This window comes from Carlito syrichta, unplaced genomic scaffold (genome assembly GCF_000164805.1).
Source record: "Carlito syrichta isolate Samal-C Ts95f unplaced genomic scaffold, Tarsius_syrichta-2.0.1 Scaffold308084, whole genome shotgun sequence".
Taxonomy (NCBI): domain Eukaryota; kingdom Metazoa; phylum Chordata; class Mammalia; order Primates; family Tarsiidae; genus Carlito; species Carlito syrichta.
In genome coordinates this window covers 97,602-117,802 of record NW_007252180.1, presented here as the reverse complement: position 1 = coordinate 117,802, position 20,201 = coordinate 97,602, and the positions used below count along the sequence as shown (strand labels likewise).

Genomic DNA, 20,201 nt, shown 5'->3' with positions numbered 1-20,201 from the left:
TGGGAAAAGGCAGAAAACAGGCACTCACCTGACACATTTGTATTGTCTTATGTCACTAAGTTTGTGGTGATTTGTTATAGCAGCAAGAAATTAATACAGAATGCTCCCTCTCCATCATGGTTCCTGCTACTATCAAACAAACATTTATGCACCACCATCTGTGTGCACAGCCCATGGCAGGCAGAGAAGCTTGAAGTTGGAAGGACAAAACAAGCATAGGATGCTTCTCATAGGTGGATGCAAGTGGTGCTCACCCTGTGGCAGGAGCTGGGGCAGGGCCAGCAAGAACAAGACCACAGAGATCCAGGCACAGTAGGTCAGATGCACCACAGGACTGAAAAGGGTGAACCTGGCAGGCAATAAGAAGGGTCAACCAAATGTGACCGCCACTAATGATGCTCAGAATTATGGAAGAAGTGCCTTGCTTCCCAGCGAGACATTTATCACTGGCTAAGTATAGCCATGAGTAAAGGCAAACAGGAGACCAGCAGAGATCCGCTGGGGAAGTCTTGGTGACCATTGTCCACAAGCCTCTGAAGAGCCAGATATCAGGACTCACCACCAGACCGAAGCTGGGTAGGAGGGGAGGCACATCCAGCTTCCTGCCAGGGCTGCCCTCTTCTTAACCTCAGCCATGGCTGGCCAAGAGCTCCTCCTGAGAGCCCTGGATACCTCACCTGCCTGGCTCACAGCCTGCAACTGCAGACACAGGCCCTGGCACCAGGGACTCAGTTGCCCAGAATTTCCCAGACTCAACTTAGGGCTTTGCTTTTATGTGTGTGACTAAAAGGCCCCAGAGGATGCTTGCTAAGAAACAAGGAAATTCCAGCAGGAAGACTTGTCTACCAACCAGGATTAAGAATGTGTGTGTCAGAGCAAAAACGTGGAACAAATCAGTCCATCAAAACTGGACTAGATAAAAAAAATGTGGTACATATACACAATGAAATATTAGGCAGCCATAAGGAAGAACAAACATATGGACTTCGCAGCAGCTTGGATGGATTTAGAGTCTATCATACTCAGTGATATATCACAGAAACAAAGAACAGAGACCCATATGTTCTTACTCATAAGCAGACCTTGAACAATTATCATAGCACTGTAAGAAAGGGATTGGCAGTTGAGGGAAACTGCCAGGGGAGGGAGGGGCACACCTCATCAACAAGGGTTTCTGCAAAATGAACATTTGTATACCTAACCCTGAATTGTACCCCACATCTCTGAAATTAAAAAAAAAAAATAAGAATGTATGTGTCACTGAGATGCCACCTAACTCCAGTAAGAATGACCATCATTAATAAAACAAAAAAAAACAACCAATGCTGTTGAGGATGCAGAGAAAAGGGAATGCTTCTACACTGTTGGTGGAAATGCCAACTAGTTCAACATCTGTGGAAAACAGTGTGGTGGCTTCTAGAAAAAACTAGAAATTGACCTTCCATATGACCCAGTATTCCCTCTTCTGGGAATATACCCAGAGGAACGGAACTCATTCTACAAAAAAGATACCTACACATGCATGTTTACTACCACACTATTTACAATAACAAAAACATGGTACCAACCATGCTGCCCATCAAAACTGGGCTGAATTTTTTAAATGTGGTACATATACATGACGGAATAGTACGTGGCTGTAAAGAAGAATAGAATTATGAACTTCACAGCAACTTGGATGGATTTAGAGTCTATAATACTCAGTGATTTATCACAGAAACAAAGAACTGAGTACCACATGTTCTCACTCATAAGTAAACCCTGAACAATTACCATAATACTTTAAGAAAGGGATTGGTAGTAGCTAGAAACTTCCAAGGGAGGGAGGGGTCACACAACATCAATAAGGGTACCTGATCTCAAACCAGGCAAAGTGGGGAGCAAAGAGAGGCCCAAACTTTATCTGTATGATGACCACCTGTATACCTAATCCTGAATTGTACCCCACATCTTTAAAATAAGATAATTTTTTAAAAGAATGTACACACATATAAGTGTATGTATGTGTATATGTGTGTGCACGCACTTAAAATAAAATGCAAAGATTTAACAGACACAGAGTTTAAAAGTCTGGGCAGTGTTGACCAAGAGCTTTGAATTCTGATTATTTCCAATTCATTGAGTGCCTCATGTACATCTATAAAACAAGAGGTGGGGATCACAGTTAGAGATGGTGAGTCTGAGCCAGTGTGGGGGTCCCTTGCTGCCCAGCTCTGCTGCCCATGTCTGGGAGAGGCATCCTCCCCCAGCCCCTGCTGCCTTTGGGAATGTTCCAAAATCTATGTCCCTGTCAGAACCAACCTCAGTGACAGCCATCATGGCAGGTCCAACTTCTGATGCCGTGAATGCTTCAGTTACCACAGGCCTCCTCACCAGTCCCCACTGCCAGCATGTGACCCCAGGGCTTCCTCATCACAGGTCCAGTAGGAACAACATGGCTACTGTCTGCTTCCTCCAGGCCCGTGAGAGGCTGGGTCTGAACTGGACACAGGCTCTTTTCTTGAGAACCCAGGCCCAGGCTGGCTCAGAGCCCCAAGGCATGGCACTGCCCTGGACTTCTCAGCACCTTGCAGTAGATCCCAGCTCTAGCACAAAGGCATGAATTCTGAAGGTAGAGGGTGGCATAGGTGGGAACACTTAGATCTGCAGAGAGTTGTCAGATAGGACGGAAGTTCTCCACACTCTCCACTCAGATTTCCCTTGTTGATACTGATTGAATATTTGTATTATTCTATTCTATTTCTTTTATTGGCTTATTAGCTATATTTTTTTTGTTTTGTAATGTTAGTGGTGGCTTCAAAGTTACAATAATCACATTTAATATATCCTAGCTTGCCTTCAAGTAACATCATACCATTTAACATATAAAATAAGAACCTGAAAACAGTCTACTTCCATTTCTTCCCTCCAGCCTCCATGAAGTTATTGCCATAAAGTTCTATTGATAGCTATGCTATACACCCCACAATACATTGGGAGTTTTTTTTGTTTGTTTGTTTAAACAATAAATTTATTTTAATGTGATTTCAAAAATAAGAAAAAATCATATCTATTGATGGATGCAGCTACCATCTCAAGTGCTCTCAGTTTTTCTGTCTGGTATCATTTCCCTCCCACCAGAAGGGTTCCTTCACTATCCCTTGTAGCTCTGCTACAGGTGACATCTTTCAGCTTCTGTGTTTCTGAAATAGCTGTAATTTTACCTTTGTATTTGAATATATTTTCATGGGGTATAGAGTTCTGAGTTGATTTTTTTTCTTTTCAGTAATTTAAAATGTGTTCCACTGTCTTCTTGCTTGGGGTGTTCCCAGTGATAAATCTGTGGTCACCTTTATAGCTTTGTCTATGTAATGCATCTTTTTCTCCTCTGACAGTTTTTAAAGTTGACTTTCCATCACCAGTTTTGAGCAATTTGATTATGATATTTCCTGGTCTTCGTGTTTCTTTTTCTTGGGGCTCAAATGAGCTTTTTGGATCTGTGAGTTTATCATTTTAGCATGTTGAAACAATTTTGGTCATTATTTCTTCAGATATTCTTTCTGTTACTCCTCTCTCCCCCTCCTTTGGGACTCCAATTACACATATATTTGACCTCTTGATATGGTTCAATAGCTCACTGATTGTTTTTAATTTTTAAAGGATCTTATCCCTCTTTCTTCATGGATAGTGTCTATTGCTGTTGTCTTCAAATTCACTAATATTTTCTGCTGCAGGTTCTAATTTGCTGTTCGCTCCACTCATGCATTTTCTTATCTTCTAATTATGTCTGTGTCACTTCTATGTCTACATTGATTGATTTTATGGGTTTCATTTTTCTGCTCCTTTTCATGCCCGACAATCCATGTAGATATATTACACATTGTAAATTTTTGGTCCATCTTAGTGGGTGATGGATATTTTTGTATTCCCATCAATATTATTTAACTTTGCTCTGGCATTTTGTTACGTTGCATAGGAACATTTCAATCCTTTCAAATCTTACTTTTAAATTTGTTTGGCAGGATCAAAGCAGCATTTTTCTATGATGAGTTATTCCCTACTACTGTGACAAGACACTTTCAGCACTCTACCCCAAATCTGGAAATTATGAGGTTTGCAAATCTGATGTGTGGGAACAGGCACCATGCCCCACTCTTTGTAAAAGTCAGATACTGTTTGCTCATTCTTTGGATGGTTATTTCTCCCCACAGACACAAGACTATCAGTCCTATACTGGAAACTTCCAGGGCTCTCTGTACTGCTCTCTTCTCTGATACTCTGACCTGTGAACTCAATCTGCCTTGGTTTCTCTAGACCCTCAGCTCCATCTTGTCAACTTGGGCAGTCCACTGAGTGTCCTCCATCTTGACCCTATCTGTACTTCTTGGAAGTCTCTCCCAGAGGTAACCTGTGGCAATGATTCTCAATGTCCACTGTCCTTGCTTTCCTGATATCCATCACAGGAGAGTAAATAGATTATGATATATTCACACAATGGTACACTCTTCATCAATTTAAAAAAATGAACTGTTGAAACATACAACATACTATAAATCTCAAAAATAGTTTATTGAGTGAAAGAAATAGTCTCAAATAAGTCTGCATTAACATCATTTATATAAAGTTTAAAATTATAGGAACTAATTCATGGAGATAGAAATTAGTATAAAAGTTGTCAATAGCATGAGGATTGGCTTGCAGATGGCATGTGGAAACTATCTGTGATGATGGAAATGTTCTATTTATTGATCAGTGTGCTGGCTACTTGGATGTTTACATATTTCAAAAATTGTCAAGTTGTATACTTGAGATCTGTCTTTTTACAGTATGCAAGTTGCATCAATAAAATAAACTCAAGGTTGTTTATTGCAGCATTATTTACAATAACAAAAATGTGGAACCAACCATGCTACCCATCGAAGAGGACTGGATAAAAAAAAATGTGGTGCATATACATGATGGAATATTACTCAGCCATAAAGAACAAAATTATGAACTTCACAACAACTTGGATGCACTTAAGAGTCTATAATACTGAGTGATCAATCACAGAAACAAAACCAAGTATCACATGTTTTCACTCATTAGTGAACCTTGAACAACAATTGTAATACTATAAGAAAGGGATTGGCAGTAGTGGGAAACTGCCAGGGGAGCAGGGGTACACCTCTTCAACAAGGCTACCTGCACAATGTACATTTGTATACCTAATCCTGAATTGTATCCCCACATATTTAAAAGAAAAAAAAAGAATGAGACCTCAAAATAACCTCAAAAGCCGGGCTCGGTGGCTCAGCCTGTAATCCCGCACTTTGGCAGGCTGAGGAGAGTGGATTGCCTGAGCCCATGGGTTCAAGACCCACCTGGGCAACTTGGTGAGACCTCAATAAATAAAAATAAAAATAAAAAATTAGCCGGGTGTGGTAGTGCACGCCTGTAGTTCCAGCTACTTGGAAGGCTGAGGAAGAAGGATCACCAGAGCCCAGCAGGTGGAGGCTGTAGTGACCAGGAATGGCCACTGCACTCCAGTCTGGGCGACAGAGTAAGACTCCAACTCAAAAAAAAAAAAAAAAAACCTCAAGGTAGCTGGAGGGAAGGGGTCACCTCACAGCTGTATCCCTTCCCATAGTGACCCACCCCTGGAAGGATCTTCCTCACCCAAGTTTATACTCCATGTCTAGGAAGGTTGTTATCTCAGACTGGTCCCAGGGCTTCGTGGAGAAGTTGGGGCTCCTGAGGCCATGTCATGACTTTTGAGTCCAACTTCTCCTTTGGCCAAATCTATCTCTTCACTTCCCCACAGGTTAGCTTCCCAAGATCCTGCACATAGATTTTAGGATGGCAGTGCCTGCTATCCAGACACCCAACTAAGATATAGCTCCTGGGAACACTGGGGCCTTCCTCCTGGCCAGCTGAGATCTTGCTGAACTTGAGTCCAAACCTCCTACACCAGCTTGAATGCCAACAATCCAGATGCTCCAAGCAACCTTAAGAAGTAGGTAACTTCCCATTTTACAGTTAAGGGAACTGAGGCCTAGCAAGTCATTAGGTGACAAAGTGACTCCAACTCGGGATGTTCCCCTGAAATTGAACAAACAACACTATCTTCTTCCCAGTCTGGAATCAGAATTCATTGGTGTTCCACCAACCTCATCTATATCTGCAAGTTAGAATGGTGCAGGACAACAGCTGGGGATCAGCAGCCCAGTTGATGACTACTGGTCACTGCCGGCATCATTATTTGCCTGCTACCTGAGTTCTTTAGGTCTAGGGATGGTGTCTTTTTTTCCTACAGACTGATTCAGATGCTATATTCTAACCAAACAACAAGAATAGTGCTTTATACATGAAAATTATTGGGGAAAGGGGGCAAGATGGTGATGGATCCAGTCAGGGTGAGAGTGTGTCCGCATGGGTGAATGTATAAAAGGACTAATATTCATCCGTTTGTGTATGCAAGTGAATGAGTGTATGCACAACTGAGGGGAGACCTGGGATCAAGTATCCGGAGCCCCCCTGCAGATACAGCTGCAATTTGCCACCGCTTTGAATTCAGCACCCACTGCGTGCAAAAGGATCCACTATCCCGGGGCTTCTCTTGGGAAAAGGCAGAAGAGATCAGCAGCCTCTCAACACCTGGCACCTGGTCCATAGCACCACCTGCGGAAACAGGCCAGGAACTGGCAGCAGAGACCATGGAGAAAGCACGGGGAGGAAATCTGGAGCTGAGCCCCACTGGAGGAGAAAACATGAACTGCCGCCATTTTATCTGTCCTGGGACTGGGCAGAGACCAGCTTTAATTTGCCCAACTCTGAGTAGCCGGTATCCTGAGTCTAAGGGGCGATCTCTGCACCCCTCTGAAATTTTCCCAGAGAGGATACTCCAAGAACACAAAGCCGGAGAGACAGATGCCCCTCCCCCACACTGGACCAAACACAGGCACAAGCATTTGGAGCAGAAGACCTAGCAGCAGACAAGTTAGGAGGTTTCCTGGGAAGAACTGCTGGAGCAATTACTAACTCCACCACCAAGCTGAACGCAGGCAACAGAGGGAACGCAGTGAGGGAGCCTGAGGCAAAGTCCCAAGGAAGCAGCAGGGAGAGGCCACCAGGAGCCTGGACTGGGCTCTAGAGTCTTGGCACCAGGTCCTGAGATCCGGAGATTGGTAACTGCTGGCAAGGGAGCTATTGACCCCACTTGTGATAGGAACAGCAGCTTGCAGAGAAACTGAGAAGACTCTCTAATGCCTGGGCAGAGAAGTGCTCCAGGGCAGCCTCTGCAGAACAGCAGAGCTGCATCTTGAGATCAGACACTGATCTCTGCATTGCGCTGAGGCAGCTCTTTGTGGCCTTAGAGAACATTGCCCCCAGTGCACAAGCGCTGGTGGGTAACAGCATATGTGAAACTCCCAATGACCCACCATCCACCCTGAGCCAGCAGCTGAGTGATAGACACAGACAGTGGAACAGACCAACAAGGAGGCTGCTGAGCACCTGCCTGAGTACTCCCTACTCCTATCAACAAGTGAAAGAAATTGGGAGGACAGAGACAGGAGGCCCAATTCCCCTGCCATGAACTGGATTCCCTGGGTGGTGTGACTACACTGGGAGAGGAAGGAAGGGGGTGAGATCCTGGGAGATGCTGTGTCAAGTTATTTCAGCCCCCTACCTTCACACAGGTGTGCACTGGCTATCAACTGCAGGCAGCAGGGGATAAAAATTCTAACATCTAATGTTACAGCAGCAGAGAGAGACCCTGCAGTAACAGATCTGTAGTAACAGAACCCATCACAAGGGGGACCCCCCTCAAAGAGACATACTAAAGCTGAGACCTCTTTTATCAATGTTATTTTGGGGGGAGGGTAGGGGGATATTGGTTTGTTTGTTTGATTATCTCACTTGGTTGCTTTGTTTATTGGTTAGTTTTCTCTTTTCTTTCCTTCTTCTATTTCTCTTACTTTGTTCTTTCTCTGTTTTGTGTTTTTCTATTTTCCTTTTCTCTTTTTCTCTCTTTCTCCTTTTTTTTTTCCTCCCCTTCTTCTCTTTTTTTTCCCCACCTATACCATGTCTTGGACTCAGGGTCTATGCAAGCATACCCACTGGAAGGTCATATTGTGCAGAGATGGAGAGTGAGCACAGCTGGCTCATTTGCTAGATAGCAAGCATGATCTGCCAATAGGTTCTGAATCCTTGCAGCACCTCCTTATCCCCCTCAAGTAAGTGCTCAAGATTGTAAAGAGATAGCACAACACCCCACCCCCAGCTCTACTTCATAATTGAACAAACCCAAAGCCCTGGCTCAAGGAAGGACAAAAGGTAGAGCAAATATCAAAAGTGACTGCTTCTCCACTTTCCACCAAGCAATGGAACTGAAGAGAAAGATAAGAGAACTGCTACAAATGAAGAAAAACCAATGAAGAACTGCTGGTAACCATCACAGCCCCAGCAAAGAGTCAGTGCTAGAAAGAACAGCTACTGGGGTACAAACAATAGCTATCTCTGAGAATGACAGTACCCAGAAGGTACTTACAGAAATCAGAGAATCATTGGATAGAACGAATAAAAATCAAGAAATGCAAGGCTAAAACTAAATGAAATTGCAACAGAGCTGAATAAACTCAAGAAAGCATACTTAGAAATACAGAACTCCAGCCAAGAAATAAATAAAAAACTGAAAAATGTGGGAAGCAGAATTGACCAAGCAGAAGAAAGAATCTCAGAGCTGGAAGACCAAAATAAGGAATTAACCCAATCTATTAAAAAGAAGAAAGAAGAAACTCTCTAAGAGATGTGCAATTTTATCAAGAAATCAAACCTACATCTGACTGGAATACCTGAAATAGAAAGAGAAATGGAAAACATCCTGGAATGAACATTCCATAAGGTCATTCAAGAAAACCACCCTCATCTGGCCAGAGAGATAACTATACAAGCGCAAAGATTCAGAGAACCCCTGCAAGACATCTTATGAGAAGACCAATTCTTGGACACATAGAAAATTGTATATACAAAGTAGGTATTAAAGAAAAACTCCTAAAGGCAGCAAGGAAAAGAGTTCAGACTACCTACTAGGGGAGACCAATCAGAATTGCTACAGACTTGTCTGCAGAAACACTACAGGCCATAAGAAATTGGATCCCAATCTTTAATGTTCTCAAAGATAAACAAATTCAACCAAGAGTTTCCTATCCTGCCAAGTTAAGCTTCATCAGTGATAGAGAATTAAAATCCTTCCCAGACATCAGTCCCTAAGAGAATAAGCTGCTTTGTGACCAACTCTACAGTAGATGCTTTAAAAAGTGCTGTGCACAGAAGAAAAAAGAAACAAAAGAAAGACCATAAACTTCACAAGATCATGTACAAACACAGAAGCACACAGAACACACAGCATACCTGCAAAAATGAAAACACACACATATATAAACACAAAAGCTAAACAAAAACAAAACAGCCTTATAAAAGCATTATAACAGAGACAAACTCTCACATTTCAATAATCAGCCTGAACATGAATGGACTAAATGCACCACCGAAAAGACATAGAATGGCAAGCTGGATTTAAAAAAACATGACCTAGTAATTTGCTGCCACCAGGAAACTCATTTCACCACAAAGGATGCCCACAGACTCAAAGTTAGAGGATGAAAAATAAATTTTCAGGCAAATGGATCACAAAAGAAGGCAGAAGTCATGATCTTAGTATCATACAAAATCACCTTTAAGCTATCAAAAGTTTAAAAAGATACAGAAGGATACTACATAGTGATAAAAGTTTTGATCCATCAACAAAAGGTATCCATTCTAATCATATACACCCAACACAGGAGCACCAGCTTTTATAAAGCACCTACTAAGTAAACTAAAAAAATTATTGACTCCAACACTATCATAGCTGGGGACTTAAATACCCCACTAATAAACAACCTTGAATGTAGATCACGGAGGCAAAAATTCAACAAAGAGATCCAGAACTTTAACTTGACCAAATGGACTTAGTAGATACCTACAGAACACTCCACCCAACAATCACAGAATATATAGTCTACTCATTACCACATGGAACATACTCTAAGATCAACCACATCTTTGGCTATTAATCAAGCATAAACATATTTCACAGATTGAAATGCTGTCATGCATCTTCTCAGACCACAGTGGAATAAAAATAAATACTACCACCAACAAAATTATCTCAAAACCCACAAAGACATGGATAATAACAGCATGATGCTAAGCAAATCTTGGGTCAACACAGAATTCAAAATAGAAATTAAAGGATTTCTGTAAACAAATGAAAATTAAGAAACATCTTACCAAAACCTCTAGGATGCCATGAAACAGTACTAAGAGGGTAATTTATATCTTTACGAACACACATCAAGAAAACAGAAAGAAAACAAGTTGACACAATAACAAATTATTTAAGACAGCTGGAAAGGTAAGACCACCAAAACACTAACTCCAGCAGAAGAATCCAGATCACCAAAGTATACGTTCAAATACAGGACATAGAAGACAAAAATACCATAGGGGAAAAAAAAATCAACAAAACAAAAAGCTAGTTTTTTGAAAGGACAAACAAGATTGATGGACTCCTAGCCAGAATGACCAAGAAAAAGAGAGAAAAATCCAAATAAACACAATCAGAAATGCAAAAGATCAAGTCACAACTGACCCCGAAGAAATACAAAAGATTATCAGAGATTACTATACACACCTATATGGAAACAAACTCGATAATCCAAATGAAATGGAAGACTGATATCACACAACCTTCCAATGTTGAAGCAAGAAGAAATTGAGATCCCAAATAAGCCAATAACAACCCAGGAAACTGACTCTGCTGTAAGAAAACTACCTCCAAAAATAAGCCCTGGACCAGATGGATTTCCAGTGGAATTCTATAAAACACACAAGGAAGAGCTGATACCAATCCAATTGAAAGTATTCCTGGCAATTGAGAAAGATAGAACTCTCCCCCAAATAACTGTATGAAGCTAACATCACACTGATACTCAAACCGAGTAAAGATCCAACCAAGAAAGAGAACTACAGGCCAATATCCCTGATGAACATAGATGCAAAAATTCTTAACAAGAGTATAGCAAATCAGATCCAACAACACATCTCAAACATCATCCACCATGACCAAGTAGGCTTCATTCCTGGGATGCAGGGCTAGTTCAACATCCGCAAGACTATTAATGTAGTTAAATACATGAACAGATGTAAAAACAAGAACCACATGATTATATCACTAGATGCGGAAAAAACTTTCGATAAAATCCAGCATCCCTTCTTGATAAAAACCCTCAAACACCTAAGCATAGAGGGAACATACCTCAAAATAGTAAGAGCCACCTATGATAAACCCACAGCCAGCATTGCTAAACAGACAGAAATTTCAGGGGAAGCATTCCCCCTGAAAACTGGAACAAGACAAGGCTACCCACTCTCACCCTTCCTGTTCAACATAGAGTTGGAAGTCCTAGCCAGAGCAATCAAACAAAATAAGGAAATCAGGAGTATGCAAATAGGAAAAGAAGAAGTCAAGCTATCCCTCTTTGCTGACAATATGATCCTATACCTTGAAAATCCAAGATAATCTGCCAAAAACCTCCTTGCACTGACAAAGGACTTTGGCAAAGACTCAGGGTACAAAATAAATGTGCAAAAGACAATTGCATTCTTTTTGTTTTTTTTTTTTTGAGTTGGAGTCTCACTCTGTCGCCCAGACTGGAGTGCAGTGGCCGCTCCTGGCCACTGCATCCTCGACCTGCTGGGCTCCAGCGATCCTTCCGCCTCAGCCTTCCAAGTAGCCGGAATTACAGGCATGCGCTACCACGCCCGGCTGATTTTTTGATTTATTGTAGAGATGAGGTCTTGCTGCCCAGGTGGGTCTCAAACCCACGGGCTCAGGCAATCCGTTCACCTCAGCCTCCCAAAGGCATGGGATTACAGGTTGAACCACCGAGCCCAGCTGACAATTGCATTCTTATCCACCAACAACAAACAGGCAGAGAGCCAAAAAAAAGAAAAAAAAAAAAACCCACAATCTCATTCACAATAGCCACACACACACAAAGAAATACCTCAGCATCTTCCTAACCAGAGAAGAGAAAGATCTTTACAGTGAAAACTACAAAACACTGCTCAAAGAAGTCAAAGATGACACAAACAAATGGAAAAATATTCCATGCTCATGGACTGGAAGAATCAACATTGTTATGATGTCCATCCTACCCAACTTAATCTACAGATTCAACACTATACCCATTAGGTTACCAACATCATTCTTCTCACACCTGGAAACAATACAGAAATGCCTATGAAAGCATAAATGACCATGAATAGCCAAAACAATCCTTGGCAAAAGAAACAAAGCAGGAGGTATCACACTTCCAGACTTTAGACTTTATTATAATGTTACAGTAATCAAAACAGCCTAGTATATAGACCAATGGAACAGGATAGAGATTCTAGAAACACAACCTCAATTTCTCAACCAACTCATCTTCCACAAAGCCTCCAAAAACAACCAGTGGAGATAGGAGAACCTATTGGGTAAATGGTGCTGGGAAAATTGGCTGACCATGTGCAGAAGAATGAAACAGGACCCCTAACTATCACTACACACAAAAATCACCTCCAAATGGATCAAAGAACTAAACTTAAAACCCCTAACTTTAAGAATCTTAAAAAACACAGGAGACACCTTAGAGAAATTGAAATAGGCAGCCAATTCCTTATCAAAACCCCAAAATCCCATGCCATAAGAGATAAGATAGACGAGTGGGACCTCATCAAACTGAAAAGTAAAAGAAACCATCAAAAGACCAGGGAGACAGCCGACAGATTGGGGCGGGGGGAAATCTCCCAACTGCATATCTGGCAAAGGCCTAGCATCCAGGATCTACAAGGAACTCAAATGTGCCAAAAGTAAAAAAACAAGCAGCACTATTAAAAATTGGGCAAAAGACATGAATAGATACTTCTCAAAAGAAGACAAACAAGCAGCTAACAGACACATGAAAAAATGCTCAGCCTCACAAATCATCAGAGAAATGCAAATCAAAATCACGTTGATATACCACCTAACTCCAGTAAGAATGGCCATCATTAATAAAGCAAAAGACAACAGATGCTGGTGAGGATGTGGAGAAAAGGGAATGCTGCTACACTGTTGGTGGGATTGCAAACTAGTTCAACCTCTATGGAAAAGTGTGGTGATTCCTGAAAGAACTAGAAATTGATCTTCTGTGTGACCCCACAATCTCCCTTCTTGGAATATAGCCAGAGGAACTTAAATCACTCTACAAAAAAGATACCTGCACACACATGTTTATTGATGCACTATTTACAATAGCAAAAACATGGAACTAACAATGTTGCCCATTGAAACTGGACTAGATACAAAAAATGTGGGACATATACACAATGGAATATTCTGTAGCCATAAAGAAAAACAAAATTATGGACTTCACAGCAACTTAGATGGATCTAGAGTCTATAATACTCAGTGATTTATCACAGAAACAACTGAGTACCACATGTTCTCACTCATAAGCGAACCCATAATGTTATAAGAAAGGGATTGGCAGTAGCCTGAAACTGCCAGGGGAGGGGGAGGGGCACACAACATTAATAAAGGCACCTGATCTCAAACCAGGCAAAATGGGGACCAAAGGGAGGCTCAAACTTTACCTGTACAATGACCACTTGTATCCTAATCCTGAATTGTACCCACATCTTTAAAATAAAACAATTTTTTTAAAAAAGAAATTATTTTCACTCTCATTGTAACAAGAAATTTAGCAGTGACCACATGGTGACCTCAGTGTGTGTGTGTGTGTGTGTGTGTGTGTGTGTGTGTGTGTGTGTGTGTGTACGAACACCCAAATGTATAGATTTACAGCTAAATGCATATACAGGTATAACCACCCCAAAAATTTTTTCCAGTTAATCTTCTCTTAGTAGAATATCTCTGGGTTTTTAATACTCAGAATGTATAAAACATAATTTGTCTTTCATCACAATGTGTTATTGGCTGATATTTTATGTAGAAAATGTCCATATACATACATATATAGACAGTCTGTGCTTACCACAGCTACTTACCTTTCTTTGACTTTACAATGATTCAATGCACATCATTGTAAAAAAAAAAAAAAGTGATATGCATTCAGTACTTTGAGTATTCATACAACCATTCTGTTTTTCACTTTCATTACAGTATTCAATAAATTAAATGAGATACTCAACATTTTATTATAAAATAGGCTTTGTGTTGGATGAGTTTGCCCAACTATAGGCTGATGTGAATATTCTGATCACATTTAAGGCTAAGTTGATGTTCGATAGGTTAGGTGTTATTAAATGCATTTTTGACTTTACAGAATTTTAACTTAACAATGAGTTTATCAGGATGTAGCCCCATTGTAAGTCAAGGAGCATCTGTATATGTATACACACACATACACTCACACACACACACACATATATATACATATTTTCTTTCACAGAATTCAACACTCTTTTTTGAACAAAATAATGTGCAAAAAGTCTTGAGTTGTCTTCCAAACACAATGGTGTGACATCGCCCTCAGTCAGAGGGAGGTAAAACTCAGATTTTGCAGGTACTAAGTGAGGCAACATTACTGCAAATAAAACACACACTTTGCTAATAACCTTATCCACTTCTGGGAATCAGGAAGAAATGTTTTATACCCAAACATTACTATTGGGTACTTATATATAGGTCTTTACTGTGATTTAGACACATTTTTAGCAAATACATTGAGGTTTTAGGTCAATGTGTAACTCATTATAAATTTCCCACATAAAGTAGCAAAATAGGCTTCCAGCTGTTGTTTTCATGTAGAACCTCTGATTTTCAAGAACAAATCACTAACATTAGGCGTGTGATACCTTTATATATTTCATAAAAGTCAGAACTTAGAAAATCTCCTCGCTGTGTTTAATTGCCTCAATTAATAAACACACCCAGTTTTAATTTCTAGTGCCTTTTCAAGTTACATTGGCACCCAGTTTTAATTCCTAGTGCCTTTTCAAGTTACATAGGCATATAAATTAGCAAGTTCACATTTCTTTGCATCTCAACTCATAGCTATAGTTTCCTTGACCATTTTTCAACAGAAGAAATTTCATGTTCTCTGTTGTCAGAGTATAATTTAACTGAACTCAATTTGCTTTTCTGGTATTTTGTCTACTTTTCTCACTAATTGTTAATCAATGCAGATAGAATCACTGCATAAATGTGCCTTTAAATTGTCTTATTCATCTTTCCAGTGCCTTCATCCATGCCCCGGGACTTGTTTGTGACACTGCAATATGTCAGAGTGATGAGACTGTTCTCCATTATGCTGTGTGATGTTGTAGCAATTAACTTGCAAATTGACTTCTGCCCTGTCATCCTGCTTAAAGTAGGTCAAAACTTCATAAGTATAAATTTACTACTTCAAAAAAGATGAAAAATGTTTTACACTTAGAACTACACCATTCTCTTCTCCACTTGAGTACACTGGCCTCAGGCTCCGGATAATACAAGATGCTTTCGATTGTTACCCAATTTGTTAAAGAAAAAAAAATCCAAATTAGAAACAAAATCTTGTCCAAAAGCACACTGCGAGCCTGATTCTAACAGCTTTTCTCAATAATCATTTCAGGCTCAATTTACATTTCACGTTCAGCCTTCACGGCCACCCTCAAGTTCTCTATAAAGTGCTTGGTACTATGCACACAGCCGGCATTCCTAGTCTCTGCTTCTGCCCCAGGGGCCATTAGCATGTCCTCTGGTTGTCAGTTCTTAGGTTCTACGTAGCCTCTAGCCTGTCATCAGGTACTCAGTTCCCAGTTCCTCCTTAGTCTTTGGCATGTCCTCAGCTTCTCAGTTCTCAGTCCCTCGTCAGTCTTTAGCATGCTTTCAAGTTCTCAGTTCTCAGGTTCCCCTTAGCCTTTAGCCTATCGTCAGATTCTCTTAGTCTTTATCATATTCTTAGGTTCTCAGTTCCTAGGTAGTCCTAGCATGTTCTCAGGTTCCCCTGGGTCTCTTTAGCCTTCAGCATCATTATGGTCCAAGTAAACGCTCGGCTGCTATCTCTTGACACCAATAAATCGAGAAGCAGGGAACTGGCAGAAAGAAGTTTTCTTCTGAATTCAGAACTCAGAGAGCAGAATCTGGTTCCTGGCATTTCTGGAACAGGTCTGCTCGTCAGTTAGGTTTCACAGTCTGGTTTAAGTTTAGGGTTGCTGGTACCTACACATTGACCGCGTGACTGACAGAGCATTGTCTAGAACTCACGTTAGAGCCGCATTTTGTTAACAGTAAGATTTATGGTTCACATTTCCTGGCACTGGCTACCAAAAGGTAGCTCACAGCGTTATCAGTAATACCAACTGAAGAGTTGGATAAGTTTGCCACAGAGCAAGGGAGTTAACAGAGCCGATTACAAAGAAGCGTTATTTACGACAACATATTGTTGATTAGTAGTTATAACATGCAAAAAGTTATATAAGTTGCAAGGTTATGGGTATAAGTGTGCTATATTTTCAAATCTTTGACCACTGATAAAAGGGAGTGAACAGGGATTCATTGCTCTCAGTTGAGTGATAGCAGTCTGCAAGGGGCTAAGGGCTCTTTGAAGGGAATGTAGAGGAGATGAGGAAATACGCTTTACTTTGCCAATTCTCAGGAATGTAGGTGCATGCCGTCCTTCTTGAACGGTATACCTTTCTTTAAGGGTTGTGGATTTGAACAGACAATAATGGGCTTCCTGCCAGGATGTTCACAGGCTCTCCTGGCCTTTAGCACGTTCTCGGGTTCTGAAGGACCCTCTTGGGTACCCAGCTCGGTTCCTCACCTTGGTCACCCATAATTACTGTTTTGCAGATTTTCCACATTGTGCCTCTTTCTGGCTTTCTCACACGAGGCTGACTCTGATTAAGACGCATCATGTGCAGAAAAGGACAAACAGGGTAATGAGCTTGGGATTGTTAACTCTGGTGAGCCCAAGAACAGGGATGGGAATTCTAAAGACCTAATTCTAATCTCATCTCTACTTTCTGATTGGGTAACTGGTTTTTGGCAAGTTACTTGATCTCTCTAAAGATCACAGAGATTCTTTTATGAGGAACATCAGCTACGATTTCGCTGGCCCATTGTGGATACTTGCAAGCCTACGAAGCTCAGTGCTCTGATCAAGTGCATGGGATGAAGAAAACCGGGCAACATTCCTGGTCAGGGCAGTTACCCATACCATAGCTCAGAAGCATCGTTACGCCATTCACTCTCTCCTTCCTTCACCTTAATGTCTTCAGCACATGCTGACCCAGTGTCTACCGAGTGGCAGGAAGAGCCAGGCCATGGTCAGCGGCAATGCTTGTGCCGAGGTGGTGGGGGGAGGAGGGAGAGGTGGAGGCATAACAGGCCCCTTGTTTAAGCAGGGAGAAGCAGAACACGCGGATTCCTTTCATTAGTAATTCAATAAACCTGTTACTTTAAAAAATCGCTTGAAAACTTAGAGGTGATGGACACAAATTAAATTTAAATAAGACGTGTAATTATAAATTCTAAAGAAGATAAAAGCAAACACACCACTGTACAGAGAAAAAGAAGAGGGCAGAGGAATAGGGTACCTTGCTCTAACTGTATTTCAGACAGAAACAGTCCTAATGGTTACACTTGGAAGGATGGCCATGGAGTCATCAGGCAATAAAAACAAAGAGGAAGTAGGAATGGGAATACTCATTTTAGGAAATTGCAATCCTAGACAAAAAGTGTTAAAGGAGACACAGGCACCATTTTAAGATGACAACAGGTGTAAGGATTGACAACAAAAGTGCGATGATGTGAGCCTCCGTGTGCTGAATGGCAGAGCCTCAGAGCCTATGAAGCAAAATACGTCAATAGCAAAATAAAAATTCACAGAAAGAGTTTTCATCTGAGAAATTTTGGTCAGTCAAGATATAAATAAGGATATATTGGGCCAGGCATGGTGGCTCACACCTGTAATCCCAGAACTTTGAGAAGCAGAGGTGAGAGACCAGCCCGGGCAACTTGGCAAGACCTCATCTCCACAATAAATCAAAAAATTAGCTGGGCATGGCAGCGCATGCCTGTAATTCCAGTTACTTGGAAGGCTGATGTGGAAGGATCACTTGAGCCCAGCAGGTCGATGCTATGGTGGCCATGAACAATGTGTCACTGCATTCCAGCCTGGGTGATAAAGTGAGACTCCAGCCAAAAAAAAAAGGATACATTGATTTGGAGTAACAATGGATTCTTCTACTTGTAAACAATCATATATTATAAATGTACATATATGTACACCCTACTGTCCACAGAGAAACATATATGTAAAATCATAAACTATCTATAAAAATATGTAGGTATAAATATCCTTTTGAAGTGCCCATTGAAAAATTAATAGAAGTATGATATAATAAAAGTATGGTATAAACAAGTCCACGAAGCAAACCTCAACATTCCCAAAGAATAAAAGTTGAACAAAGTCACATTCTGACTCAAATTAGACACCAGTAGAATTAGACACCAACTTAAAATTTGAAAACAATACATAGGCTGGGCTTGGTGGCTCAGCCTGTAATCCCAGCACTTTGAGAGGCCAAGGCGAGTGGATTGCCTGAGCCCGCAGGTTCGAGACTAGCCTGGGCAATTTGGTGAGACCTCATCTTTACAATAAATAAAAAAAATTAACTGGGCATGGTAGCACACATCTGTAGTTCCAGCTACTTGGAAGGCTGAAGTGGAAGGATCACCTGAGACCAGCAGGTCAATGCTGGGGTGGCAGTGAGCATGCCACTGCACCCCAGCCTGGGCAAGGAAGTGAGACTCCAACTCAAAAAAAAAGAAAAGAAAAGAAAACAACACATAAATATGAAAAAGTGGAAAAGTCTACCAAACACTTATTGTTTCAAAAGGATATACGATGATAATAATAATAATTATTATTATTATTATTTAGAACAAAAGCAAATGAGGATACATAAAAGTTATGGAATGATGCCAAAACTATGCTCAAAGGCAAATGAATAGACTTATGTGATTCCATTATTTTAAAAAAGGAATAAATAAAAACAAAATCAAGAAGTTTTATTTTTAAAAAATCTAAGAATAACAGAAAGAAGCAGATCTAAGAGAATTCTTTTCAGAAATTGTGTTAAAGGGTGAAAAGAAAAATTAAGTTTACAATAGCAAAGGAAGTATAGCTACACATGTGCTGAATAATTTTAAAATCATAATAGAACAGCATGCACTCTACTAAGTAACAAATTTGGAAATCTTTATGAAAAGAATAGCTTTCTGCAAAGTTATGAATACCCCCAAAATTACCAAGTAAAATGTGTTGAGCATATTCTACCGATAATCTAGGAAGACATTGAAAGTGTTATAAGAGATTTAACTACAAAGAAAAATCATCTGTATAAAATACCAGGAAGTAGATCATCTCAATGATAAAAGAAATTTTCCAGAGGTTTTAGAAGAAGGGAAGCTTCTCAGTTTATATCACAATGACAACATTGAGGAGGCAACAGTTGAGGAAGACAATATGCTGCACTGGGTTTTGTATTCTGGCTGCTGAGTCTTGCTATGGGGCTAAGTCCCGGCAGGAAACACTCATAAGTGACACCTTTGAGTCAATGAGAGGGCGGAGTCACTGGGGTCAGCTGAAAAGAGTGTGACCCTCCCTAGAGCAGTCATGTCTGCACCAGAGGAGGAGCCGGGGAGGAAGTATCCAGCCTCGCCTGCTGCCCTCCATGCTGGACTCAAGTGCAGTTCACCACCAAACTCCACCGAAGCCAGAGGGCAAAGAGACCTGATGGTACATGCAGCCCATGAATCAGTTTCAGGGGAAGGGCAGGGAGAGAAGGTGGAAAAGGAGTCTGGAGAAGACCTGGTCAACTCTCCCCAAATGGGACTCTGTTTGTAGGACTGGAAAGACTAGTCTCAACCTGGGTTCATCACTCTCAAGGAAAGAATTTAGGAATCCAGCCTAGGTAGGCTTTCTGTTTCCATTCCTAGTGTCATTTATGATACATACTGGTAAAAATAAATGTGATAAATAAATGTTATTGGTCTTAAATATAAAGGCCCTTATTATAACGTCAGGAACAAACAGAAAATACAAAAAGTGATTTTTTTTTTTTTTGGGTTGGAGTCTCACTCTGTCACCAAGACTGGA

The 20,201-nt window shown here is 40.8% G+C and overlaps 1 protein-coding gene across 1 annotated transcript in view; it reads right to left on the bottom strand.

The window, feature by feature from the left end:
• Positions 1–20,201, bottom strand: part of LOC103267246 (receptor-type tyrosine-protein phosphatase N2-like) — a gene marked incomplete at its 5' end in the record, with an annotated part of 321,627 nt that overhangs the window by 299,849 nt on the left and 1,577 nt on the right. The gene's annotated exons all lie outside the window — the stretch shown is intronic.